This window comes from Lepisosteus oculatus, unplaced genomic scaffold (assembly GCF_040954835.1).
Source record: "Lepisosteus oculatus isolate fLepOcu1 unplaced genomic scaffold, fLepOcu1.hap2 HAP2_SCAFFOLD_62, whole genome shotgun sequence".
Taxonomy (NCBI): Eukaryota; Metazoa; Chordata; class Actinopteri; order Semionotiformes; family Lepisosteidae; genus Lepisosteus; species Lepisosteus oculatus.
Genome location: NW_027168171.1, coordinates 786008 through 811792, shown reverse-complemented (window position 1 = coordinate 811792; position 25785 = coordinate 786008). Strand labels below are relative to the sequence as shown.

The window sequence follows — 25785 nt, the reverse complement described above, 5'->3', positions numbered from 1 at the left end:
GCTGGCAAAAAAAAAAGTCAGCAATGTTTTTTTCTTTAACCTTAACCCTGCTAATGGAGAAGAGTTAAACGACCGAGTATATGCAGCTTAAACGGTCCGCACGTTGGGTTCTTAGCTGAAAGGGTGGTAAATCACGCTCACCCCAGTCCTTAATCTTTCAAAGAGGATACAAAATTGAACCTAGTCGCCACATTACATACATCCAGTTCAATGATAAAAAGGTAACATCTATCCTCGCTCCAGAGTAAATCTCACGTTGAGGGCATCTTTTTTTTCACTTTACCGTGAGTCGGGCTCGGCTGCACAGAGGAGAGAGCAGAGCAATGAGGTCACGGGGACAGGGGAGTCACACGCTGGCGGTTTGAATACGCGGAAGATCACTGAGGGATCCACAGTATGTGGACCCTCCATTCGCCATCAGTCCGCACTCCGGACTCTGAATCCTACCATCCGAGTTAAGATCTTGGCGGAACCTGAGGCGCAGTTCCTTCTTAAAACGTAATCTGGTGAGCATTTCTAGAATCGCACTTGTATAGATGCAGCCTTTAATGTGTTGCTAGGTTAAAATTGATGACTTCTTGTATTTCAGTAGGCAACTGCCCTCTTGATTTCGGATTTAATTTCTTTATTACAGGGGCGCTTTTATGAAGACAGAGTCATGTTCAGGTACTTTGCTTGATGGAGGAAGCTCATTTCGGACTCTGTGATCTGCTCACCTGGAAAGGTCTGCTGTACTACTACAAGGGAGAAGTAGAGTCTGGAAGAAGGGACAATTTTATGATGCTTTGGAAGATAATGTTTTTTTTTCTTGTACTGAAAATGAAAAGTAGTTGTTTCTATATGGACTCAGTTTTTGGAATTTGTATATTTATATATTTCAGTGAACCCTCAGCCATTCCTTCTGTATTGTAATTCAATTTCTCTTTTAAAATTCCTTCCCCACTTCTAGGACCTGCAGTTGCTGAACTCCACAATGGCTTCTATTGGAAAGTCTGTGACTGAGACCAAGTAAGTGTTCACTTTTTTATGAAACCATTATTTATTTTGGAGCAATGAGCAATTCTTATATAAATGCAATAAAATCATTATGCTCAAACTATGAGAGAGAATTTTAAGGATAATTTAAGAAATCAGTCTTAGCTTGTTTCTATACACAGATGGTATTATTTATTTTCAAAGGAAACCCGCGAGGATTCCCCTGGTGTGCAAGATGTGCCTGAATACTTTTGATCAGCTTCCTGCTCACTTGAAGAGCGCGTGTATGAAGCACGCCATGGCAGAAGAGATCAGGATGGCCTCTCAACAGGCCAGGGAGGACATGATGAATCACCTGAAGAACGGGGTCATCGTGGATTACCACAGAATAGAGATCAAAGGACACTTTGTAGGCTTGAAATACAAAGAAAATCTTGTTCTATGGTACAAGATAAATACAAAACTTAAGCTTTTATTTTAATTAGATTTATTTATAAAGCATAAGCAATCATTTATTACATTAATATATGTGAAAATAACATTTTAGTATCATACGTTTAGTATATTTAGTCCCTAATGCTGAAAGAAATGATCATAGAACATGACATCTAACCTTACCTGCAGTGTTTTTAATCCCCATTGCTCAATGCACGGTGAAAGCATTGCATACATATGTCTGACAATGAGGAATGGGCCCCTGAGACAGTCATTTGCCTGTTTCACAAATGATCGTATTTTACTAGAGATTCTGTTTGGGATGCAGATGTGCAATCGGACAGCAATCCCTTTCAAGAAATGATACGTTCTGGATGAGGTCAAAGGTGCTGGAACACTGTATTTAGGATGTGTTTGCAGAGACTGTGTGTCTCCTGCTTCAATGCAGTGATAAATAGATGTGCTCCTGTAATTCATTGGTACATGCCCAGGGCAGTAAGCAGTCTGAGGATTTATTTCCAGACGGCATAGAGCAGTGAATCAGTGAAGTAGTGCAACACACTGGATCATTATATTATTAGAATCTATTCTACTTACATTATTACATTATACACAATTTGAGTTCATTTTAAAAAGTAAAAGGTAATGAAAGAAATGCATTTTCATAAGAAAGATAATACCGATATGCATATGATAATCTTCCTTATATCATGTAGTGCATCATTTGGACACTTTGTGGGATTGAAATACAAAAAAATCATGTTCTATGGTACAAGATAAATACAAAACTTAAGCTTTTATTTTAATTAGATTTGTTTATAAAGCATAAGCAATCATTTATTACATTACTATATGTGAAAATAACATTTTAGCATCATATTATTACATACAGGTCTCTAGCTTCAACACAGTGATATATATATATAAATATGCTCAGTGATTTATTGGTACATGCCCAGGTCAATAATCAGAATGAGGAATTATTTCCAGACGGGCTACAGGTAGTGTTGTGAAATACTTCAACACACTGGATCGCAGATTTAGACCCCCTGCACTCTAACTCCTTAAAAACCAAAGAAATGAAGATATGTAGCAATCACATTACAACAGGGGTGACAGTGACTTAATGCTTATACTAGTGGACTTCTGGTACCTTTAGGGTATGGTGTTCCCTGAAGGGCTCTCAAACCCCGCATTTCAGATGCCTAGCTGTTTCGCTGATGTGTTGCACCTCAGAATCACTTTTAAACCTTACCTCTGGTATCTTTAATCCCTATTGCTCAACACATGGTGAAAGTATTGCATAAATGTGTCTGAAAATGAGCAATGGGCACCTGAGAGACTCATTTGCCTGTTTCACAAATGATCATATTTGACTAGAGATTCTGTTTGGGATTCAGTTGTGCATTCTGACAGCAATCCCTTTCAAAAAACGATACATTCTGGATGAGGTCAAAGGTGCTGGAACACTGTATTTAGGATGTGTTTGCACTTATTCTGTGTCTCTAGCTTCAACACAGTGATATATATATATATATGCTCACTGATTTTTTGGTACATGCCCAGGGCAATAATCATTATGAGGATTTATTTCCAGATGTGCTAGGGGTAGTGTTGTGAAATACTTCAACACACTGGATCGCAGGTTTAAACCACCTGCACTCTTACTCCTTAAAAACCAACAAATGCAGATATGTAGCCATCATATTGTAGCAGACACTCATTTGCCTGTTTCACAAATGATCATATTTTACTAGAGATTCTGTTTGGGATCCGGATGTGCATTCTGACAGCAATCTCCTTATCGGAGATTACCAGGCAAGTCTTCACCAGACAAAAACCTCCAGTGCACAGCACTCTGGAAACATTTCGGGGCTGTCGCGTGTTTATTTCAGCACGTAAAGCGCACCGGTCCAACACGTCGGCCCGGCGCGGGAGACCCCGACTGATGGGTAAAGGGGAGCACTAACACCAGAGGGACACCCCCGGCGTCTCTTTTTGAGAGACGCCCTGGGGTTTCCTAATGGCCAAGGAGGGTCGGGACCTCGGTTTGACGCCTCCCCCGAAGGACGGCGCCTGTTTGTGCAGCAGAGTGTCGCCATCAGGAGGCTGGGGCGTAAGAGAGCCACACAGCCCGCAGGGTGAGCGCTCCCTACTGGTCCCAGTCACACCTCTTGCAGGAGCAGCAGCAACCGGAGCTTTTCCGGGGGGGAATCTCCCATCTGGGTGCCGGCCAGGCTCACACCTGCTGGGCTGCCCCGGGGGTGAGCCCAGTCGAGAGTCGCAGGGCCAGATCTAGTCACCGGGGAGAAACGATACAAGTGAAGGATTGCTCAGCTCTCGGCACTTGAAAAGACCGACAAATGTCTCGTTCCCGCCGGAGCTGAATGTACCCGCATGTGTGGTGTCGTCTTCTTCCCCCGCCCCGCTGTGTTTGCTGTATTGTCTCTGAAGCCGGCCCCCCCGAGACGAGACGGGCTGTTCCTGTGCCCCAATTAACACTTTACAGGTGCCATTCCCCGGCATTGTGGCCATTGTCGGTGCTCACACGCGATAAGATAAGGCGGAGGAGAGCGGGGCATGCCCAGCGGCAGACATTCAAGGAGGGGGCAGTGCGAGGTGAGGTGAGGTGCGACACGCCGGAGCCCCGATGCAGCTAATGCGGAGCACTTGTTGGACTGGCATCGAAAGGACGTGTGCGCACGGAGCGAGCCTTCCCTGCGGCGGAGCGCGGGAACTTTCTCCCCCCCTCCCGCTGCAGGAGTTATGTGCGCTGCAGCGGTGGCGAGAGAAAAGCACAGAAGGCAGCAGGCTCTGGAGAGCAGGTAAGAGACAGAGCCTTGTGGGCAGGCGAGCAGGCCCATTTTTTGGAAATTGCTGAAAAGGTTTGTTCGGTGTGTGGCAGGCGCACGTCGCGAGCTTGCGTGGCGATCTGCCGGTCTGGAGTTATGCAAATGAGGCCGAATTGCATCCCGGGACATGCTGCAAATGCGCAACGGCGACTGCAGATGTGTAGGAAACGGCGCGCTCGTTTTCTCGTTTTGCCCACACTTTTGAGTGTTAGTGTGGCGTGTGAGTGTGTGAAAGAGTGGGACCAGCAGGAGGCGGTGGCGTGCGGGGCGAGGAGGTGGCCTAGGCTGCGCGATTTGTGCTGTGGGTGCGGGCCGCTTGCAGGGGCCTGTTTAACTCATACTTACCTGCCAGGGGAGATACTTTGATCAAGAAGGAGGTTCACCCAGGGCGAGGCTTGGCCATTGCACTCCGGCTGTGCTGACCCCTGCGAATTCCCCAAATGTGGGAATCTCGACTGCATAATTTCTGGTAGTGGGGGACTGCGTTCGCGCTCTCCCCTGATGTGCTTGGTCCAAAATCAGATACGGGAGGGTTAGGACACCACGAGCTGCGTGGCTGCGGAAGGATCCCGGTTTGACAGGAGTGGACGCCGCTGCTGGTTCTCGCTGGCTTTTAGTTAGGGGTCCAGAGAAGCATCTCAAGCTAGTTCCACTACTCCTTCCGGACGTTCATTCCCTTTTCAAAGTCAGTCGTTTTGCTGTAGTCTGCGTTCTTTAGGCTGATTATCGAGGTTAGCCTTTATTTGGTCATGGGGGGCCTCGGTACTGTATGCTGAGTCTAAAGACAGTTTCACCCGTTTTCTGATTGCTCGGTTCTGTACCAGTGCAGACATGTCAAACAGTGAATGGCTGTACCTCTATTGTATCCGTGCTCAATGAATGAAATCGGTAACAAATGAATATATGTCTAGTTATACGAAAAACGAGTGGTTTATCGACTCATCTTCATTTGCAGATTTAGAAGCAGCTTCGATATTCGTTTTACAGACGGGTTTTTTTTTTTGAATATGGGTCACACACATGCCACAGCAACAAAACATCTCTAGAGATGAGGCTATAGATCACCTTTCCATCCTGCAGGTTTTCCTCCCAAAGCCTACGGCACCAACGGCGACCCCTGCTGGCCGGGAGAGCAAAAGCTTACAGCACCTGGTATTCCCAGGCAGTCTCCCATCCAAGTACTAACCAGGCCCAACACTGCTTAGCTTCCGAGATCAGACGAGATCGGGCGTGTTCAGGGTGGTGTGGCCGTAAGCGAAAGCCCCGGCGCCTGACTCGCTACTTGAAGCTGTGTGTGGCGGGGGTTCCGTGCCCCCCGAGCGGGACTGAAGGATCGTTCGTGTGCCACTCTTTGGAAAGGAGCTGCTTTCCAAATCGCATTGCGTGCCTGGATGTTGGCGAATGCGCTCCCTTGTGTTGGCACGTCCCGCACTGGAGGAGGACAAACAATCTGCACGGAGGAGCACCAGGCAAGTCTTCACCAGACAAAAACCTCCAGTGCACAGCACTCTGGAAACATTTCGGGGCTTTCGCGTGTTTATTTCAGCACGTAAAGCGCACCAGTCCAACACGTCGGCCGGGCGCGCAGCGCCTCCGCCCTCTTGTGGCCTTGCGGCGTCAGAGCAAGAGGCTCCTTCTCGCTGCCCTTCCGCTGTGTTGCAGAGCCCCGAGAGGGAACCCGGAGCGCGCACTTTGTGGGGGGCGGGGGACCGCGTTCGCGCTCTGCCCCCGGTCTCTTGCGCGAGTACTAAATCTCACGGACAGGGGGGCCTCGTCATTGATTGTTACAGGTGAGACGGGGATTAGGAGGAGACCCCGACTGATGGGTAAAGGGGAGCACTAACACCAGAGGGACACCCCCGGCGTCTCTTTTTGAGAGACGCCCTGGGGTTTCCTAATGGCCAAGGAGGGTCGGGACCTCGGTTTGACCTCTGTTTGTGCAGCAGAGTGTCGCCATCAGGAGGCTGGGGCGTAAGAGAGCCACACAGCCCGCAGGGTGAGCGCTCCCTACTGGTCCCAGTCACACCTCTTGCAGGAGCAGCAGCAACCGGAGTTTTTCCGGGGTGGAATCTCCCATCCGGGTGCCGGCCAGGCTCACACCTGCTGGGCTGCCCCGGGGGTGAGCCCAGTCGAGAGTCGCAGGGCCAGATCTAGTCACCGGGGAGAAACGATACAAGTGAAGGATTGCTCGGCTCTCGGCACTTGAAAAGACCGACAAATGTCTCGTTCCCGCCGGAGCTGAATGTACCCGCATGTGTGGTGTCGTCTTCTTCCCCCGCCCCGCTGTGTTTGCTGTATTGTCTCTGAAGCCGGCCCCCCCGAGACGAGACGGGCTGTTCCTGTGCCCCAATTAACACTTTACAGGTGCCATTCCCCGGCATTGTGGCCATTGTCGGTGCTCACACGCGATAAGATAAGGCGGAGGAGAGCGGGGCATGCCCAGCGGCAGACATTCAAGGAGGGGGCAGTGCGAGGTGAGGTGAGGTGCGACACGCCGGAGCCCCGACGCAGCTAATGCGGAGCACTTGTTGGACTGGCATCGAAAGGACGTGTGCACACGGAGCGAGCCTTCCCTGCGGCGGAGCGCGGGAACTTTCTCCCCCCCTCCCGCTGCAGGAGTTGTGTGCACTGCAGCGGTGCTGAGAGAAAAGCACAGAAGGCAGCAGGCTCTGGAGAGCAGGTAAGAGACGGAGCCTTGTGGGCAGGCGAGCAGGCCCGTTTTTTGGAAATTGCTGAAAAGGTTTGTTCGGTGTGTGGCAGGCGCACGTCGCGAGCTTGCGTGGCGATCTGCCGGTCTGGAGTTATGCAAATGAGGCCGAATTGCATCCCGGGACATGCTGCGAATGCGCAACGGCGACTGCAGATGTGTAGGAAACGGCGCGCTCGTTGTCTCGTTTTGCCCACACTTTTGAGTGTTAGTGTGGCGTGTGAGTGTGTGAAAGAGTGGGCCCAGCAGGAGGCGGTGGCGTGCGGGGCGAGGAGGTGGCCTAGGCTGCGCGATTTGTGCTGTGGGTGCGGGCCGCTTGCAGGGGCCTGTTTAACTCATACTTACCTGGCAGGGGAGATACCTTGATCAAGAAGGAGGTTCACCCAGGGCGAGGCTCGGCCATTGCACTCCGGCTGTGTTGACCCCTGCGAATTCCCCAAATGTGGGAATCTCGACTGCATAATTTCTAGAAGTGGGGGACTGCGTTCGCGCTCTCCCCTGATGTGCTTGGTCCAAAATCAGATACCGGAGGGTTAGGACACCACGAGCTGCGTGGCTGCGGAAGGATCCCGGTTCGAAAGGAGTGGACGCCGCTGCTGGTTCTCGCTGGCTTTTAGTTAGGGGTCCGGAGAAGCATCTCAAGCTAGTTCCACTACTCCTTCCGGACGTTCATTCCCTTTTCAAAGTCAGTCGTTTTGCTGTAGTCTGCGTTCTTTAGGCTGATTATCGAGGTTAGCCTTTATTTGGTCATGGGGGGCCTCGGTACTGTATGCTGAGTCTAAAGACAGTTTCACCCGTTTTCTGATTGCTCGGTTCTGTACCAGTGCAGACATGTCAAACAGTGAATGGCTGTACCTCTACTGTATCCGTGCTCAATGAATGAAATCGGCAACAAATGAATATATGTCTAGTTATACGAAAAACGAGTGGTTTATCGACTCATCTTCATTTGCAGATTTAGAGGCAGCTTCGATATTCGTTTTACAGACGGGTTTTTTTTTTTGAATATGGGTCACACACATGCCACAGCAACAAAACATCTCTAGAGATGAGGCTATAGATCACCTTTCCATCCTGCAGGTTTTCCTCCCAAAGCCTACGGCACCAACGGCGACCCCTGCTGGCCGGGAGAGCAAAAGCTTACAGCACCTGGTATTCCCAGGCAGTCTCCCATCCAAGTACTAACCAGGCCTGACGCTGCTTAGCTTCCGAGATCAGACTAAATCAGGCGTGTTCAGGGTGGTGTGGCCGTAAGCGAAAGCCCCGGCGCCTGACTCGCTACTTGAAGCTGTGTGTGGCGGGGGTTCCGTGCCCCCCGAGCGGGACTGAAGGATCGTTCGTGTGCAACTCTTTGGAAAGGAGCCGCTTTCCAAATCGCATTGCGTGCCTGGATGTTGGCGAATGCGCTCCCTTGTGTTGACTCGTCCCGCACTGGAGGAGGACAAACAATCTGCACGGAGGAGCACCAGGCAAGTCTTCACCAGACAAAAACCTCCAGTGCACAGCACTCTGGAAACATTTCGGGGCTTTCGCGTGTTTATTTCAGCACGTAAAGCGCACCGGTCCAACACGTCGGCCGGGCGTGCGGCGCCTCCGTCCTCTTGTGGCCTTGCGGCGTCAGAGCAAGAGGCTCCTTCTCGCTGCCCTTCCGCTGTGTTGCAGGGCCCCGAGAGGGAACCCGGAGCGCGCACTTTGTGGGGGGCGGGGGACCGCGTTCGCGCTCTGCCCCCGGTCTCTTGCGCGAGTACTAAATCTCACGGACAGGGGGGCCTCGTCATTGATTGTTACAGGTGAGACGGGGATTAGGAGGAGACCCCGACTGATGGGTAAAGGGGAGCACTAACACCAGAGGGACACTCCCGGCGTCTCTTTTTGAGAGACGCCCTGGGGTTTCCTAATGGCCAAGGAGGGTCGGGACCTCGGTTTGACGCCTCCCCCGAAGGACGGCGCCTGTTTGTGCAGCAGAGTGTCGCCATCAGGAGGCTGGGGCGTAAGAGAGCCACACAGCCCGCAGGGTGAGCGCTCCCTACTGGTCCCAGTCACACCTCTTGCAGGAGCAGCAGCAACCGGAGCTTTTCCGGGGTGGAATCTCCCATCCGGGTGCCGGCCAGGCTCACACCTGCTGGGCTGCCCCGGGGGTGAGCCCAGTCGAGAGTCGCAGGGCCAGATCTAGTCACCGGGGAGAAACGATACAAGTGAAGGATTGCTCGGCTCTCGGCACTTGAAAAGACCGACAAATGTCTCGTTCCCGCCGGAGCTGAATGTACCCGCATGTGTGGTGTCGTCTTCTTCCACCGCCCCGCTGTGTTTGCTGTATTGTCTCTGAAGCCGGCCCCCCCGAGACGAGACGGGCTGTTCCTGTGCCCCAATTAACACTTTACAGGTGCCATTCCCCGGCATTGTGGCCATTGTCGGTGCTCACACGCGATAAGATAAGGCGGAGGAGAGCGGGGCATGCCCAGCGGCAGACATTCAAGGAGGGGGCAGTGCGAGGTAAGGTGAGGTGCGACACGCCGGAGCCCCAACGCAGCTAATGCGGAGCACTTGTTGGACTGGCATCGAAAGGACGTGTGCGCACGGAGCGAGCCTTCCCTGCGGCGGAGCGCGGGAACTTTCTCCCCCCCTCCCGCTGCAGGAGTTGTGTGCGCTGCAGCGGTGCCGAGAGAAAAGCACAGAAGGCAGCAGGCTCTGGAGAGCAGGTAAGAGACGGAGCCTTGTGGGCAGGCGAGCAGGCCCGTTTTTTGGAAATTGCTGAAAAAGTTTGTTCGGTGTGTGGCAGGCGCACGTCGCGAGCTTGCGTGGCGATCTGCCGGTCTGGAGTTATGCAAATGAGGCCGAATTGCATCCCGGGACATGCTGCAAATGCGCAACGGCGACTGCAGATGTGTAGGAAACGGCGCGCTCGTTTTCTCGTTTTGCCCACACTTTTGAGTGTTAGTGTGGCGTGTGAGTGTGTGAAAGAGTGGGCCCAGCAGGAGGCGGTGGCGTGCGGGGCGAGGAGGTGGCCTAGGCTGCGCGATTTGTGCTGTGGGTGCGGGCCGCTTGCAGGGGCTTGTTTAACTCATACTTACCTGGCAGGGGAGATACCTTGATCAAGAAGGAGGTTCACCCAGGGCGAGGCTCGGCCATTGCACTCCGGCTGTGCTGACCCCTGCGAATTCCCCAAATGTGGGAATCTCGACTGCATAATTTCTGGTAGTGGGGGACTGCGTTCGCGCTCTCCCCTGATGTGCTTGGTCCAAAATCAGATACGGGAGGGTTAGGACACCACGAGCTGCGTGGCTGCGGAAGGATCCCGGTTCGACAGGAGTGGACGCCGCTGCTGGTTCTCGCTGGCTTTTAGTTAGGGGTCCGGAGAAGCATCTCAAGCTAGTTCAACTACTCCTTCCGGACGTTCATTCCCTTTTCAAAGTCAGTCGTTTTGCTGTAGTCTGCGTTCTTTAGGCTGATTATCGAGGTTAGCCTTTATTTGGTCATGGGGGGCCTCGGTACTGTATGCTGAGTCTAAAGACAGTTTCACCCGTTTTCTGATTGCTCGGTTCTGTACCAGTGCAGACATGTCAAACAGTGAATGGCTGTACCTCTATTGTATCCGTGCTCAATGAATGAAATCGGTAACAAATGAATATATGTCTAGTTATACGAAAAACGAGTGGTTTATCGACTCATCTTCATTTGCAGATTTAGAGGCAGCTTCGATATTCGTTTTACAGACGGGTTTTTTTTTTTGAATATGGGTCACACACATGCCACAGCAACAAAACATCTCTAGAGATGAGGCTATAGATCACCTTTCCATCCTGCAGGTTTTCCTCCCAAAGCCTACGGCACCAACGGCGACCCCTGCTGGCCGGGAGAGCAAAAGCTTACAGCACCTGGTATTCCCAGGCAGTCTCCCATCCAAGTACTAACCAGGCCTGACGCTGCTTAGCTTCCGAGATCAGACGAAATCAGGCGTGTTCAGGGTGGTGTGGCCGTAAGCGAAAACCCCGGCGCCTGACTCGCTACTTGAAGCTGTGTGTGGCGGGGGTTCCGTGCCCCCCGAGCGGGACTGAAGGATCGTTCGTGTGCAACTCTTTGGAAAGGAGCTGCTTTCCAAATCGCATTGCGTGCCTGGATGTTGGCGAATGCGCTCCCTTGTGTTGGCTCGTCCCGCACTGGAGGAGGACAAACAATCTGCACGGAGGAGCACCAGGCAAGTCTTCACCAGACAAAAACCTCCAGTGCACAGCACTCTGGAAACATTTCGGGGCTTTCGCGTGTTTATTTCAGCACGTAAAGCGCACCGGTCCAACACGTCGGCCGGGCGCGCGGCGCCTCCGCCCTCTTGTGGCCTTGCGGCGTCAGAGCAAGAGGCTCCTTCTCGCTGCCCTTCCGCTGTGTTGCAGGGCCCCGAGAGGGAACCCGGAGCGCGCACTTTGTGGGGGGCGGGGGACCGCGTTCGCGCTCTGCCCCCGGTCTCTTGCGCGAGTACTAAATCTCACGGACAGGGGGGCCTCGTCATTGATTGTTACAGGTGAGACGGGGATTAGGAGGAGACCCCGACTGATGTGTAAAGGGGAGCACTAACACCAGAGGGACACCCCCGGCGTCTCTTTTGGAGAGACGCCCTGGGGTTTCCTAATGGCCAAGGAGGGTCGGGACCTAGGTTTGACGCCTCCCCCGAAGGACGGCGCCTGTTTGTGCAGCAGAGTGTCGCCATCAGGAGGCTGGGGCGTAAGAGAGCCACACAGCCCGCAGGGTGAGCGCTCCCTACTGGTCCCAGTCACACCTCTTGCAGGAGCAGCAGCAACCGGAGCTTTTCCGGGGTGGAATCTCCCATCCGGGTGCCGGCCAGGCTCACACCTGCTGGGCTGCCCCGGGGGTGAGCCCAGTCGAGAGTCGCAGGGCCAGATCTAGTCACCGGGGAGAAACGATACAAGTGAAGGATTGCTCGGCTCTCGGCACTTGAAAAGACCGACAAATGTCTCGTTCCCGCCGGAGCTGAATGTACCCGCATGTGTGGTGTCGTCTTCTTCCCCCGCCCCGCTGTGTTTGCTGTATTGTCTCTGAAGCCGGCCCCCCCGAGACGAGACGGGCTGTTCCTGTGCCCCAATTAACACTTTACAGGTGCCATTCCCCGGCATTGTGGCCATTGTCGGTGCTCACACGCGATAAGATAAGGCGGAGGAGAGCGGGGCATGCCCAGCGGCAGACATTCAAGGAGGGGGCAGTGTGAGGTGAGGTGAGGTGCGACACGCCGGAGCCCCGACGCAGCTAATGCGGAGCACTTGTTGGACTGGCATCGAAAGGACGTGTGTGCACGGAGCGAGCCTTCCCTGCGGCGGAGCGCTGGAACTTTCTCCCCCCCTCCCGCTGCAGGAGTTGTGTGCGCTGCAGCGGTGCCGAGAGAAAAGCACAGAAGGCAGCAGGCTCTGGAGAGCAGGTAAGAGACGGAGCCTTGTGGGCAGGCGAGCAGGCTCCGTTTTTTGGAAATTGCTGAAAAGGTTTGTTCGGTGTGTGGCAGGCGCACGTCGCGAGCTTGCGTGGCGATCTGCCGGTCTGGAGTTATGCAAATGAGGCCGAATTGCATCCCGGGACATGCTGCGAATGCGCAACGGCGACTGCAGATGTGTAGGAAACGGCGCGCTCGTTTTCTCGTTTTGCCCACACTTTTGAGTGTTAGTGTGGCGTGTGAGTGTGTGAAAGAGTGGGCCCAGCAGGAGGCGGTGGCGTGCGGGGCGAGGAGGTGGCCTAGGCTGCGCGATTTGTGCTGTGGGTGCGGGCCGCTTGCAGGGGCCTGTTTAACTCATACTTACCTGGCAGGGGAGATACCTTGATCAAGAAGGAGGTTCACCCAGGGCGAGGCTCGGCCATTGCACTCCGGCTGTGCTGACCCCTGCGAATTCCCCAAATGTGGGAATCTCGACTGCATAATTTCTGGTAGTGGGGGACTGCGTTCGCGCTCTCCCCTGATGTGCTTGGTCCAAAATCAGATACGGGAGGGTTAGGACACCACGAGCTGCGTGGCTGCGGAAGGATCCCGGTTCGACAGTAGTGGACGCCGCTGCTGGTTCTCGCTGGCTTTTAGTTAGGGGTCCGGAGAAGCATCTCAAGCTAGTTCCACTACTCCTTCCGGACGTTCATTCCCTTTTCAAAGTCAGTCGTTTTGCTGTAGTCTGCGTTCTTTAGGCTGATTATCGAGGTTAGCCTTTATTTGGTCATGGGGGGCCTCGGTACTGTATGCTGAGTCTAAAGACAGTTTCACCCGTTTTCTGATTGCTCGGTTCTGTACCAGTGCAGACATGTCAAACAGTGAATGGCTGTACCTCTATTGTATCCGTGCTCAATGAATGAAATCGGTAACAAATGAATATATGTCTAGTTATACGAAAAACGAGTGGTTTATCGACTCATCTTCATTTGCAGATTTAGAGGCAGCTTCGATATTCGTTTTACAGACGGGTTTTTTTTTTTGAATATGGGTCACACACATGCCACAGCAACAAAACATCTCTAGAGATGAGGCTATAGATCACCTTTCCATCCTGCAGGTTTTCCTCCCAAAGCCTACGGCACCAACGGCGACCCCTGCTGGCCGGGAGAGCAAAAGCTTACAGCACCTGGTATTCCCAGGCAGTCTCCCATCCAAGTACTAACCAGGCCCAACGCTGCTTAGCTTCCGAGATCAGACGAGATCGGGCGTATTCAGGGTGGTGTGGCCGTAAGCGAAAGCCCCGGCGCCTGACTCGCTACTTGAAGCTGTGTGTGGCGGGGGTTCCGTGCCCCCCGAGCGGGACTGAAGGATCGTTCGTGTGCAACTCTTTGGAAAGGAGCTGCTTTCCAAATCGCATTGCGTGCCTGGATGTTGGCGAATGCGCTCCCTTGTGTTGGCTCGTCCCGCACTGGAGGAGGACAAACAATCTGCACGGAGGAGCACCAGGCAAGTCTTCACCAGACAAAAACCTCCAGTGCACAGCACTCTGGAAACATTTCGGGGCTTTCGCGTGTTTATTTCAGCACGTAAAGCGCACCGGTCCAACACGTCGGCCGGGTGCGCGGCGCCTCCGCCCTCTTGTGGCCTTGCGGCGTCAGAGCAAGAGGCTCCTTCTCGCTGCCCTTCCGCTGTGTTGCAGGGCCCCGAGAGGGAACCCGGAGCGCGCACTTTGTGGGGGGCGGGGGACCGCGTTCGCGCTCTGCCCCCGGTCTCTTGCGCGAGTACTAAATCTCACGGACAGGGGGGCCTCGTCATTGATTGTTACAGGTGAGACGGGGATTAGGAGGAGACCCCGACTGATGTGTAAAGGGGAGCACTAACACCAGAGGGACACCCCCGGCGTCTCTTTTTGAGAGACGCCCTGGGGTTTCCTAATGGCCAAGGAGGGTCGGGACCTAGGTTTGACGCCTCCCCCGAAGGACGGCGCCTGTTTGTGCAGCAGAGTGTCGCCATCAGGAGGCTGGGGCGTAAGAGAGCCACACAGCCCGCAGGGTGAGCGCTCCCTACTGGTCCCAGTCACACCTCTTGCAGGAGCAGCAGCAACCGGAGCTTTTCCGGGGTGGAATCTCCCATCCGGGTGCCGGCCAGGCTCACACCTGCTGGGCTGCCCCGGGGGTGAGCCCAGTCGAGAGTCGCAGGGCCAGATCTAGTCACCGGGGAGAAACGATACAAGTGAAGGATTGCTCAGCTCTCGGCACTTGAAAAGACCGACAAATGTCTCGTTCCCGCCGGAGCTGAATGTACCCGCATGTGTGGTGTCGTCTTCTTCCCCCGCCCCGCTGTGTTTGCTGTATTGTCTCTGAAGCCGGCCCCCCCGAGACGAGACGGGCTGTTCCTGTGCCCCAATTAACACTTTACAGGTGCCATTCCCCGGCATTGTGGCCATTGTCGGTGCTCACACGCGATAAGATAAGGCGGAGGAGAGCGGGGCATGCCCAGCGGCAGACATTCAAGGAGGGGGCAGTGCGAGGTGAGGTGAGGTGCGACACGCCGGAGCCCCGACGCAGCTAATGCGGAGCACTTGTTGGACTGGCATCGAAAGGACGTGTGTGCACGGAGCGAGCCTTCCCTGCGGCGGAGCGCTGGAACTTTCTCCCCCCCTCCCGCTGCAGGAGTTGTGTGCGCTGCAGCGGTGCCGAGAGAAAAGCACAGAAGGCAGCAGGCTCTGGAGAGCAGGTAAGAGACGGAGCCTTGTGGGCAGGCGAGCAGGCTCCGTTTTTTGGAAATTGCTGAAAAGGTTTGTTCGGTGTGTGGCAGGCGCACGTCGCGAGCTTGCGTGGCGATCTGCCGGTCTGGAGTTATGCAAATGAGGCCGAATTGCATCCCGGGACATGCTGCGAATGCGCAACGGCGACTGCAGATGTGTAGGAAACGGCGCGCTCGTTTTCTCGTTTTGCCCACACTTTTGAGTGTTAGTGTGGCGTGTGAGTGTGTGAAAGAGTGGGCCCAGCAGGAGGCGGTGGCGTGCGGGGCGAGGAGGTGGCCTAGGCTGCGCGATTTGTGCTGTGGGTGCGGGCCGCTTGCAGGGGCCTGTTTAACTCATACTTACCTGGCAGGGGAGATACCTTGATCAAGAAGGAGGTTCACCCAGGGCGAGGCTCGGCCATTGCACTCCGGCTGTGCTGACCCCTGCGAATTCCCCAAATGTGGGAATCTCGACTGCATAATTTCTGGTAGTGGGGGACTGCGTTCGCGCTCTCCCCTGATGTGCTTGGTCCAAAATCAGATACGGGAGGGTTAGGACACCACGAGCTGCATGGCTGCGGAAGGATCCCGGTTCGACAGTAGTGGACGCCGCTGCTGGTTCTCGCTGGCTTTTAGTTAGGGGTCCGGAGAAGCATCTCAAGCTAGTTCCACTACTCCTTCCGGACGTTCATTCCCTTTTCAAAGTCAGTCGTTTTGCTGTAGTCTGCGTTCTTTAGGCTGATTATCGAGGTTAGCCTTTATTTGGTCATGGGGGGCCTCGGTACTGTATGCTGAGTCTAAAGACAGTTTCACCCGTTTTCTGATTGCTCGGTTCTGTACCAGTGCAGACATGTCAAACAGTGAATGGCTGTACCTCTATTGTATCCGTGCTCAATGAATGAAATCGGTAACAAATGAATATATGTCTAGTTATACGAAAAACGAGTGGTTTATCGACTCATCTTCATTTGCAGATTTAGAGGCAGCTTCGATATTCGTTTTACAGACGGGTTTTTTTTTTTGAATATGGGTCACACACATGCCACAGCAACAAAACATCTCTAGAGATGAGGCTATAGATCACCTTTCCATCCTGCAGGTTTTCCTCCCAAAGCCTACGGCACCAACGGCGACCCCTGCTGGCCGGGAGAGCAAAAGCTTACAGCACCTGGTATTCCCAGGCAGTCTCCCATCCAAGTACTAACCAGGCCCGACGCTGCTTAGCTTTCGAGATCAGACGAGATCGGGCGTGTTCAGGGTGGTGTGGCCGTAAGCGAAAGCCCCGGCGCCTGACTCGCTACTTGAAGCTGTGTGTGGCGGGGGTTCCGTGCCCCCCGAGCGGGACTGAAGGATCGTTCGTTTGCAACTCTTTGGAAAGGAGCTGTTTTCCAAATCGCATTGCGTGCCTGGATGTTGGCGAATGCGCTCCCTTGTGTTGGCTCGTCCCGCACTGGAGGAGGACAAACAATCTGCACGGAGGAGCACCAGGCAAGTCTTCACCAGACAAAAACCTCCAGTGCACAGCACTCTGGAAACATTTCGGGGCTTTCGCGTGTTTATTTCAGCACGTAAAGCGCACCGGTCCAACACGTCGGCTGGGCGCGCGGCGCCTCCGCCCTCTTGTGGCCTTGCGGCGTCAGAGCAAGAGGCTCCTTCTCGCTGCCCTTCCGCTGTGTTGCAGGGCCCCGAGAGGGAACCCGGAGCGCGCACTTTGTGGGGGGCGGGGGACCGCGTTCGCGCTCTGCCCCCGGTCTCTTGCGCGAGTACTAAATCTCACGGACAGGGGGGCCTCGTCATTGATTGTTACAGGTGAGACGGGGATTAGGAGGAGACCCCGACTGATGTGTAAAGGGGAGCACTAACACCAGAGGGACACCCCCGGCGTCTCTTTTTGAGAGACGCCCTGGGGTTTCCTAATGGCCAAGGAGGGTCGGGACCTAGGTTTGACGCCTCCCCCGAAGGACGGCGCCTGTTTGTGCAGCAGAGTGTCGCCATCAGGAGGCTGGGGCGTAAGAGAGCCACACAGCCCGCAGGGTGAGCGCTCCCTACTGGTCCCAGTCACACCTCTTGCAGGAGCAGCAGCAACCGGAGCTTTTCCGGGGTGGAATCTCCCATCCGGGTGCCGGCCAGGCTCACACCTGCTGGGCTGCCCCGGGGGTGAGCCCAGTCGAGAGTCGCAGGGCCAGATCTAGTCACCGGGGAGAAACGATACAAGTGAAGGATTGCTCGGCTCTCGGCACTTGAAAAGACCGACAAATGTCTCGTTCCCGCCGGAGCTGAATGTACCCGCATGTGTGGTGTCGTCTTCTTCCCCCGCCCCGCTGTGTTTGCTGTATTGTCTCTGAAGCCGGCCCCCCCGAGACGAGACGGGCTGTTCCTGTGCCCCAATTAACACTTTACAGGTGCCATTCCCCGGCATTGTGGCCATTGTCGGTGCTCACACGCGATAAGATAAGGCGGAGGAGAGCGGGGCATGCCCAGCGGCAGACATTCAAGGAGGGGGCAGTGCGAGGTGAGGTGAGGTGCGACACGCCGGAGCCCCGACGCAGCTAATGCGGAGCACTTGTTGGACTGGCATCGAAAGGACGTGTGCGCACGGAGCGAGCCTTCCCTGCGGCGGAGCGTGGGAACTTTCTCCCCCCCTCCCGCTGCAGGAGTTGTGTGCACTGCAGCGGTGCCGAGAGAAAAGCAAAGAAGGCAGCAGGCTCTGGAGAGCAGGTAAGAGACGGAGCCTTGTGGGCAGGCGAGCAGGCCCGTTTTTTGGAAATTGCTGAAAAGGTTTGTTCGGTGTGTGGCAGGCGCACGTCGCGAGCTTGCGTGGCGATCTGCCGGTCTGGAGTTATGCAAATGAGGCCGAATTGCATCCCGGGACATGCTGCGAATGCGCAACGGCGACTGCAGATGTGTAGGAAACGGCGCGCTCGTTTTCTCGTTTTGCCCACACTTTTGAGTGTTAGTGTGGCGTGTGAGTGTGTCAAAGAGTGGGCCCAGCAGGAGGCGGTGGCGTGCGGGGCGAGGAGGTGGCCTAGGCTGCGCGATTTGTGCTGTGGGTGCGGGCCGCTTGCAGGGGCCTGTTTAACTCATACTTACCTGGCAGGGGAGATACCTTGATCAAGAAGGAGGTTCACCCAGGGCGAGGCTTGGCCATTGCACTCCGGCTGTGCTGACCCCTGCGAATTCCCCAACTGTGGGAATCTCGACTGCATAATTTCTGGTAGTGGGGGACTGCGTTCGCGCTCTCCCCTGATGTGCTTGGTCCAAAATCAGATACGGGAGGGTTAGGACACCACGAGCTGCGTGGCTGCGGAAGGATCCCGGTTCGACAGGAGTGGACGCCGCTGCTGGTTCTCGCTGGCTTTTAGTTAGGGGTCCGGAGAAGCATCTCAAGCTAGTTCCACTACTCCTTCCGGACGTTCATTCCCTTTTCAAAGTCAGTCGTTTTGCTGTAGTCTGCGTTCTTTAGGCTGATTATCGAGGTTAGCCTTTATTTGGTCATGGGGGGCCTCGGTACTGTATGCTGAGTCTAAAGACAGTTTCACCCGTTTTCTGATTGCTCGGTTCTGTACCAGTGCAGACATGTCAAACAGTGAATGGCTGTACCTCTATTGTATCCGTGCTCAATGAATGAAATCGGTAACAAATGAATATATGTCTAGTTATACGAAAAACGAGTGGTTTATCGACTCATCTTCATTTGCAGATTTAGAGGCAGCTTCGATATTCGTTTTACAGACGGGTTTTTTTTTTTGAATATGGGTCACACACATGCCACAGCAACAAAACATCTCTAGAGATGAGGCTATAGATCACCTTTCCATCCTGCAGGTTTTCCTCCCAAAGCCTACGGCACCAACGGCGACCCCTGCTGGCCGGGAGAGCAAAAGCTTACAGCACCTGGTATTCCCAGGCAGTCTCCCATCCAAGTACTAACCAGGCCCGACGCTGCTTAGCTTCCGAGATCGGGCGTGTTCAGGGTGGTGTGGCCGTAAGCGAAAGCCCCGGCGCCTGACTCGCTACTTGAAGCTGTGTGTGGCGGGGGTTCCGTGCCCCCCGAGCGGGACTGAAGGATCGTTCGTGTGCAACTCTTTGGAAAGGAACTGCTTTCCAAATCGCATTGCGTGCCTGGATGTTGGCGAATGCGCTCCCTTGTGTTGGCTCGTCCCGCACTGGAGGAGGACAAACAATCTGCACGGAGGAGCACCAGGCAAGTCTTCACCAGACAAAAACCTCCAGTGCACAGCACTCTGGAAACATTTCGGGGCTTTCGCGTGTTTATTTCAGCACGTAAAGCGCACCGGTCCAACACGTCGGCCGGGCGTGCGGCGCCTCCGCCCTCTTGTGGCCTTGCGGCGTCAGAGCAAGAGGCTCCTTCTCGCTGCCCTTCCGCTGTGTTGCAGGGCCCCGAGAGGGAACCCGGAGCGCGCACTTTGTGGGGGGCGGGGGACCGCGTTCGCGCTCTGCCCCCGGTCTCTTGCGCGAGTACTAAATCTCACGGACAGGGGGGCCTCGTCATTGATTGTTACAGGTGAGACGGGGATTAGGAGGAGACCCCGACTGATGGGTAAAGGGGAGCACTAACACCAGAGGGACACTCCCGGCGTCTCTTTTTGAGAGACGCCCTGGGGTTTCCTAATGGCCAAGGAGGGTCGGGACCTCGGTTTGACGCCTCCCCCGAAGGACGGCGCCTGTTTGTGCAGCAGAGTGTCGCCATCAGGAGGCTGGGGCGTAAGAGAGCCACACAGCCCGCAGGGTGAGCGCTCCCTACTGGTCCCAGTCACACCTCTTGCAGGAGCAGCAGCAACCGGAGCTTTTCCGGGGTGGAATCTCCCATCCGGGTGCCGGCCAGGCTCACACCTGCTGGGCTGCCCCGGGGGTGAGCCCAGTCGAGAGTCGCAGGGCCAGATCTAGTCACCGGGGAGAAACGATACAAGTGAAGGATTGCTCGGCTCTCGGCACTTGAAAAGACCGACAAATGTCTCGTTCCCGCCGGAGCTGAATGTACCCGCATGTGTGGTGTCGTCTTCTTCCCCCGCCCCGCTGTGTTTGCTGTATTGTCTCTGAAGCCGGCCCCCCCGAGACGAGACGGGCTGTTCCTGTGCCCCAATTAACACTTTACAGGTGCCATTCCCCGGCATTGTGGCCATTGTCGGTGCTCACACGCGATAAGATAAGGCGGAGGAGAGCGGGGCATGCCCAGCGGCAGACATTCAAGGAGGGGGTAGGGCGAGGTGAGGTGAGGTGCGACACGCCGGAGCCCCGACGCAGCTAATGCGGAGCACTTGTTGGACTGGCATCGAAAGGACGTGTGCGCACGGAGCGAGCCTTCCCTGCGGCGGAGCGCGGGAACTTTCTCCCCCCCTCCCGCTGCAGGAGTTGTGTGCACTGCAGCGGTGCCGAGAGAAAAGCACAGAAGGCAGCAGGCTCTGGAGAGCAGGTAAGAGACGGAGCCTTGTGGGCAGGCGAGCAGGCCCGTTTTTTGGAAATTGCTGAAAAGGTTTGTTCGGTGTGTGGCAGGTGCACGTCGCGAGCTTGCGTGGCGATCTGCCGGTCTGGAGTTATGCAAATGAGGCCGAATTGCATCCCGGGACATGCTGCGAATGCGCAACGGCGACTGCAGATGTGTAGGAAACGGCGCGCTCGTTTTCTCGTTTTGCCCACACTTTTGAGTGTTAGTGTGGCGTGTGAGTGTGTGAAAGAGTGGGCCCAGCAGGAGGCGGTGGCGTGCGGGGCGAGGAGGTGGCCTAGGCTGCGCGATTTGTGCTGTGGGTGCGGGCCGCTTGCAGGGGCCTGTTTAACTCATACTTACCTGGCAGGGGAGATACCTTGATCAAGAAGGAGGTTCACCCAGGGCGAGGCTCGGCCATTGCACTCCGGCTGTGCTGACCCCTGCGAATTCCCCAAATGTGGGAATCTCGACTGCATAATTTCTGGTAGTGGGGGACTGCGTTCGCGCTCTCCCCTGATGTGCTTGGTCCAAAATCAGATACGGGAGGGTTAGGACACCACGAGCTGCGTGGCTGCGGAAGGATCCCGGTTCGACAGGAGTGGACACCGCTGCTGGTTCTCGCTGGCTTTTAGTTAGGGGTCCGGAGAAGCATCTCAAGCTAGTTCCACTACTCCTTCCGGACGTTCATTCCCTTTTCAAAGTCAGTCGTTTTGCTGTAGTCTGCGTTCTTTAGGCTGATTATCGAGGTTAGCCTTTATTTGGTCATGGGGGGCCTCGGTACTGTATGCTGAGTCTAAAGACAGTTTCACCCGTTTTCTGATTGCTCGGTTCTGTACCAGTGCAGACATGTCAAACAGTGAATGGCTGTACCTCTATTGTATCCGTGCTCAATGAATGAAATCGGTAACAAATGAATATATGTCTAGTTATACGAAAAACGAGTGGTTTATCGACTCATCTTCATTTGCAGATTTAGAGGCAGCTTCGATATTCGTTTTACAGACGGGTTTTTTTTTTTGAATATGGGTCCCACACATGCCACAGCAACAAAACATCTCTAGAGATGAGGCTATAGATCACCTTTCCATCCTGCAGGTTTTCCTCCCAAAGCCTACGGCACCAACGGCGACCCCTGCTGGCCGGGAGAGCAAAAGCTTACAGCACCTGGTATTCCCAGGCAGTCTCCCATCCAAGTACTAACCAGGCCCGACCCTGCTTAGCTTCCAAGATCAGACGAGATCGGGCGTGTTCAGGGTGGTGTGGCCGTAAGCGAAAGCCCTGGCGCCTGACTCGCTACTTGAAGCTGTGTGTGGCGGGGGCTCCGTGCCCCCGCCACACACTGAAGGATCGTTCGTGTGCAACTGAAGGATCGTTCGTGTGCAACTCTTTGGAAAGGAGCTGCTTTCCAAATCGCATTGCGTGCCTGGATGTTGGCGAATGCGCTCCCTTTTGTTGGCTCGTCCCGCACTGGAGGAGGACAAAGAATCTGCACGGAGGAGCACCAGGCAAGTCTTCAGTGCACAGCACTCTGGAAACATTTCGGGGCTGTCGCGTGTTTATTTCAGCACGTAAAGCGCACCGGTCCAACACTTCGGCCGGGCGCGCGGCGCCTCCGCCCTCTTGCTGCCCCTGCAGCTGCTTCACTTTTCCCTTTAGTTGCCATCGATTTTTTTGTAGTGCTATACATATACGATTGAGGTATCTTAGAGTTCTCCTTCGAAGACCCAGCACTCTCTTTTCCCAGTGTTACTCATATCGGACTTTTTAAACCTAAAAAAAAATCGTTTTTTTTTCTTTCAATTATAACTGAAGTTTAAACAACTAGTGTTAAGTCCTTATTTTTCTGTAGTCAAAAAAAGCAAAAATTAACATTCAGGTCATGAAAAACTCAAAAAAACTCCCTAACCACTAAACTTTACCTCCCACCTGAGCGCCATCTTGAACGCCCCTACCACCAGAGAATGCTCACGATTTCGGAAGCTGTCTCCGGGACGTGCTGATTCCACACATCCTGAATAAATCATGATATTGTTAGTTGCTGTAGCTAGACGTTCAAATGAGTTTCATGGCCAGATGGACTGTTTCCTCCAGCGGTATAATATTGCAGTGAGACAGCACGATGCCTGCAAGACTATGTCACGCTAAACGCCACAGATTGTGTTTGTCCGTTCGTGTCAGTCGTCCCGCAGCCACGGGAAGTGGGACACAAACATGCTGCAATGCTTTCAAGACGTTAGGATTTGTTTGTGCAACATCCAAGAAGAGTGCTTGTGGCTTGAATGTGAACTGTACGTGCCCGCCCCCTTTCCTCTGTAGTGCATGAGTTCCTCCCGGCATGCCCTTCGTCATTGTTCTGTCATCTTGTATTTAAAGGGTTGTATTTCTGCTGCTGAAAATAAGCAACGGTTTTCTCACAACGCCCTTTGTTCCCAACGGAGCCCTTGTCTGTCATGAAATTCTTCAAAACCTCAAGCTAGAAGAAGAAGAAGACGACAAATATGAAGCGTTATAGCAACGACATGCCATGACACGATCGATAACGATTTCCATAGGATCCCCGCGGTTGCCTGGCAACCGTCAGCTTTGCGCAGTGGCAGTATCGTAGCCTGTGAGGGTTAGCCGAGGCGTGATTATTGCTAGTTGAAAACTTTTCCCAATACCCCGCTTCCGCCGGTTTGCAATACAATCGGCGAAAGCAATTTTTGACAGTCTCGTCAGAGACTGAGCAAGGTGTTTAAAGACAGATTTGGTCACGGTGATATCATGGTAGAAAGAAACGAACTTGTTACGTGTCAACAGAAACGCTCTTTAGCTCTTTCAGCTTTATGCAGAGAACAGCGTCTGTCGAGATTACTTTTGTGTCAGCGCGAAACGCCGTGTGCTTGTCAGTATGATTTCATATTGCTCGTAGCGGCGCCTGGCTTTTGTCTGTCAAACGTTAGGTTGCGCTTCTTCATGCTGCATCGTCGGCATGAGTGGAGCATTTTAAACGTCTGTACTTACTGCGCCCCATAAGAAATCGTTTGTCCCCATTCAAAAGAGATTGTGCGATGTCCTGCAGCGTTCGCAAAGCAAACCTTTGACAGTTTGAAAAGAGGAATTTATTCTGCTTCCTGTGCGTGCAGTAGTTACAAAGTTGAACGTCTTTACACGATCTGCTGCAGTTTTCAGTGGGTGGGCTTTGTCAAATGGCTTGAAAAAACGCACTGTGTTTCGGCTCGGGAAACATCATGAGCAGTGTCCTGCGTGTTTTCTGTGTATAGCTGTCTTTTAACGCATACAGAATTCATTCGAAATCATTGATTTCTCCAATTAACAAGGGTCTCTTTTTGAACCTGCCAGAAGCATTCTTTCAATGTAACAGATTTACTCCGGGGAAGGGCAGCATGACATTGAGAGTAGCTCAAGCTTTCAGCACCTTTATCTGACTGCATGTATGCAGACACTGCTCAGAATCCCCTGTAAGGTTCTCCTTCAATTCCGTTTTGCAGTGCTTTAGCTCTTTCAAAGGGCTTCGCTTTGCTAGTCACAATCCAAGGCTCATGACAGCATTTGAAAACATTCGCAACTGCGTTGGCCGGGAATCGAACCTGGGTTAACTGCTTTGAAGGCAGCTATGCGCAACACTGGCTCGCTCCAGAATAAATCTCACGTCGAGGGCATATTTTTTTCCATTTTACCGTGAGTCGGGCTCAGCTGCACAGAGGAGAGAGCAGAGCAATGAGGTCACGGGGACAGGGGAGTCACACGCTAGCGGTTTGAATACGCGGAAGATCACTGAGGGATCCACAGTATATGGACCCTCCGTGCGCCATCAGTCCACACTCCGGACTCTGAATCCTGCCATCCGAGTTAAGATCTCGGCGAAACCTGAGGCGCAGTTCCTTCTTAAAACGTAATCTGGTGAGCATTTCTAGAATCGTACTTGTATAGATGCAGCCTTTAATGTGTTGCTAGGTTAAAATTGATGACTTCTTGTATTTCAGTAGGCAACTGCCCTCTTGATTTCGGATTTAATTTCTTTATTACAGGAGCGCTTTTATGAAGACAGAGTCATGTTCAGGTACTTTGCTTGATGGAGGAAGCTCATTTCAGACTCTGTGATCTGCTCACCTGGAAAGGTCTGCTATACTACTACAAGAGAGAAGTAGAGTCTGGAAGAAGGGACAATTTTATGATGCTTTGGAAGATAATGTTTTTTTTTCTTATACTGAAAATGAAAGGTAGTTGTTTCTATATGGACTCAGTCTTTGGAATTTGTATATATATATTTCAGTGATCCCTCAGCCATTCCTTCTGTATTGTAATTCAATTTCTCTTTTAAAATTCCTTCCCCACTTCTAGGACCTGCAGTTGCTGAACTCCACAATGGCTTCTATTGGAAAGTCTGTGACTGAGACCAAGTAAGTGTTCACTTTTTTATGAAACCATTATTTATTTAGGAGCAATGAGCAATTCTTATATAAATGCAATAAAATCATTATGCTCAAACTATGAGAGAGAAAATTAAGGATAATTTAAGAAATCAGTCTTAGCTTGTTTCTATACACAGATGGTATTATTTATTTTCAAAGGAAACCCGCGAGGATTCCCCTGGTGTGCAAGATGTGCCTGAATACTCTTGATCAGCTTCCTGCTCACTTGAAGAGGGCGTGTATGAAGCACGCCACGGCAGAAAAGATCAGGATGGCCTCTCAACAGGCGAGGGAGGACATGATGAATCACCTGAAGAACGGGGTCATCGTGGATTACCACAGAATAGAGATCGTGTCTGGTGAGGCAAACAGGATAGTGGTTGTAAGACTGCTAGAGTCCTTGGGCCTTTTTGTACATGGGAAGCCTGAAGACACATTGGCAAGGTGAGATATTTTTAATCTGTAAGGCTTCTGTAGTTTCTTTTTGAAATCATTGTTACAACATATTATATAAAAGCATGTTGAAAAGAATCTACCTGCATTCCAGCGGCCCTGAGCAAGAGGCCGCTGTCCAGGAGGAAGAGATGCCAGAGGCTGCTCTAGAAACTGAAACAGAAGCGGATAAGGAAGGGGAAGATGTGAGCTCTGAAGAACTCTATCAGCAGTAAGACTTTTTATTTTTCAGATGTATCAATTTTTTACTAAAATTCTAAGTTGTCTTATAGGTATAAAATGTTTAAACCGGTGTTTTATATCCTTACAGGCCCTGAGTAGTTAAAAAGTATCAGCAGGCC

General features: G+C 53.2%; 12 non-coding genes and 3 pseudogenes across 12 annotated transcripts; 8 read left to right on the top strand and 7 right to left on the bottom strand.

The window, feature by feature from the left end:
- Nucleotides 1-4599: 4599 nt before the first annotated feature.
- LOC138231897 (U1 spliceosomal RNA) lies at nt 4600-4763 on the top strand. The gene has a single exon (XR_011186860.1). It is a non-coding gene; the product is annotated as a U1 spliceosomal RNA (small nuclear RNA).
- Nucleotides 4764-5399: 636 nt separating this feature from the next.
- On the bottom strand, nt 5400-5518 carry LOC138232063 (5S ribosomal RNA). The gene has a single exon (XR_011187022.1). It is a non-coding gene; the product is annotated as a 5S ribosomal RNA (ribosomal RNA).
- Nucleotides 5519-7306: 1788 nt separating this feature from the next.
- On the top strand, nt 7307-7470 carry LOC138231884 (U1 spliceosomal RNA). The gene has a single exon (XR_011186847.1). It is a non-coding gene; the product is annotated as a U1 spliceosomal RNA (small nuclear RNA).
- Nucleotides 7471-8106: 636 nt separating this feature from the next.
- Nucleotides 8107-8225, bottom strand: LOC138231855 (5S ribosomal RNA; annotated as a pseudogene).
- A 1807-nt stretch (nt 8226-10032) lies between these two features.
- On the top strand, nt 10033-10196 carry LOC138231870 (U1 spliceosomal RNA). Its single transcript, XR_011186833.1, has one exon. It is a non-coding gene; the product is annotated as a U1 spliceosomal RNA (small nuclear RNA).
- Nucleotides 10197-10832: 636 nt separating this feature from the next.
- Nucleotides 10833-10951, bottom strand: LOC138231851 (5S ribosomal RNA; annotated as a pseudogene).
- Nucleotides 10952-12759: 1808 nt separating this feature from the next.
- On the top strand, nt 12760-12923 carry LOC138231868 (U1 spliceosomal RNA). Its single transcript, XR_011186831.1, has one exon. It is a non-coding gene; the product is annotated as a U1 spliceosomal RNA (small nuclear RNA).
- A 636-nt stretch (nt 12924-13559) lies between these two features.
- Nucleotides 13560-13678, bottom strand: LOC138232074 (5S ribosomal RNA). Its single transcript, XR_011187033.1, has one exon. It is a non-coding gene; the product is annotated as a 5S ribosomal RNA (ribosomal RNA).
- Nucleotides 13679-15486: 1808 nt separating this feature from the next.
- On the top strand, nt 15487-15650 carry LOC138231867 (U1 spliceosomal RNA). Its single transcript, XR_011186830.1, has one exon. It is a non-coding gene; the product is annotated as a U1 spliceosomal RNA (small nuclear RNA).
- A 636-nt stretch (nt 15651-16286) lies between these two features.
- On the bottom strand, nt 16287-16405 carry LOC138232080 (5S ribosomal RNA). The gene has a single exon (XR_011187039.1). It is a non-coding gene; the product is annotated as a 5S ribosomal RNA (ribosomal RNA).
- A 1807-nt stretch (nt 16406-18212) lies between these two features.
- LOC138231877 (U1 spliceosomal RNA) lies at nt 18213-18376 on the top strand. The gene has a single exon (XR_011186840.1). It is a non-coding gene; the product is annotated as a U1 spliceosomal RNA (small nuclear RNA).
- Nucleotides 18377-19012: 636 nt separating this feature from the next.
- On the bottom strand, nt 19013-19121 carry LOC138231856 (5S ribosomal RNA; annotated as a pseudogene).
- Nucleotides 19122-20928: 1807 nt separating this feature from the next.
- LOC138231866 (U1 spliceosomal RNA) lies at nt 20929-21092 on the top strand. The gene has a single exon (XR_011186829.1). It is a non-coding gene; the product is annotated as a U1 spliceosomal RNA (small nuclear RNA).
- A 636-nt stretch (nt 21093-21728) lies between these two features.
- On the bottom strand, nt 21729-21847 carry LOC138231847 (5S ribosomal RNA). Its single transcript, XR_011186818.1, has one exon. It is a non-coding gene; the product is annotated as a 5S ribosomal RNA (ribosomal RNA).
- Nucleotides 21848-23155: 1308 nt separating this feature from the next.
- On the top strand, nt 23156-23297 carry LOC138231984 (U4 spliceosomal RNA). Its single transcript, XR_011186942.1, has one exon. It is a non-coding gene; the product is annotated as a U4 spliceosomal RNA (small nuclear RNA).
- Nucleotides 23298-25785: the final 2488 nt, after the last annotated feature.